The sequence below is a fragment of the Curcuma longa genome, chromosome 3, assembly GCF_044706935.1.
Source record: "Curcuma longa cultivar G26 ecotype Majalengka, Jawa Barat chromosome 3, ITB_CL_G26_1.1, whole genome shotgun sequence".
Lineage (NCBI taxonomy): Eukaryota > Viridiplantae > Streptophyta > Magnoliopsida > Zingiberales > Zingiberaceae > Curcuma > Curcuma longa.
The window spans coordinates 17,366,071-17,367,076 of NC_133863.1; the positions used below are offsets into that span (position 1 = coordinate 17,366,071).

The 1,006-nt window shown below is 45.2% G+C and overlaps 1 pseudogene; it reads right to left on the minus strand.

The window, feature by feature from the left end:
- Positions 1-344: 344 nt before the first annotated feature.
- On the minus strand, positions 345-1,006 carry LOC141823802 (putative sugar phosphate/phosphate translocator At4g32390; annotated as a pseudogene).

Below are 1,006 nucleotides of genomic sequence, written 5' to 3' on the forward strand. Positions count from 1 at the left end.
TAATAGGAAGGAAATAACTTGTTGAATACTTAGCTTTAGATGGTCAACTATATTCCAGAAGAGGAAATATGGAGGATTTCTTTAGTCCCACCGGCACCTTGTGACTAACAGAAAATATTCTCCAAACAAAACTGAGAGCAGTCTAATACTGCAGATGAATCAATCGCCTTTTATAACTCTTTATGCTATTTGCTTGGAGAAAGTCAACAGCTATGTCATTGTACATTTTCACAACTCTCTGTACACCTTTCTCTTGGACAGTTGGGCAGTCTTTTATTACCCACAGAATCCACTTGTACCACCAAATCAGCAGCTTCATCTCATCTGTAACTTCAAAATCTGGATTAGAAATTTTCGTAAGAACACGAAATGAAGACAAAACAGCAGGAGGCGATGTAGTAGAGGGAGGTGATTAGGTTGAGGGAGATCCCCTTGGAGGTGAGCAAGATTAGGGTGAGAAAGAGGTAGGCAGCCTTCGAACGCAACGATGCCAACCCAAAGTGTGACATCCCTGGTGTTGAATAGGGCCTCTCCATAGATGGCGATGGCGATGCCAAAGGAGATGGAGAGCATGTTTTGCATGGAGGAGCTCTTGTAGGATTCCTTATTGAGAAGAACGTCGATGGAGTAGACTACCACTTGACATTAGGGGTTTGAGCATCTAGATGAAGGAGATGATGGAGACAGCAGACGCGACGTACAGGTCCGAGGTCATTGACAGTGAATAAGGCAAGGCAGGCACACAAATGAGAAGGAAGGCGAGGGAGGAGCAAAAGGTCATATGGATCATGGTGAGGCTGATCGGAAAGTGCCAGTTGTACGTGTTGGGATCCAAGATGCATTTGTGGTACACAATCATGATGAAGCTAAGGAAGATCCAGATCGCGACGTAGGCGTAGGCGAGGAGCACCTTGCGAACCACCCCCTTCACCACCATCTCCTCCGCACGCTCTTTCCTCTTCTAGTTGTCTTCTTTCAACCTATGTTTGAGGAGATTATTTGGGAA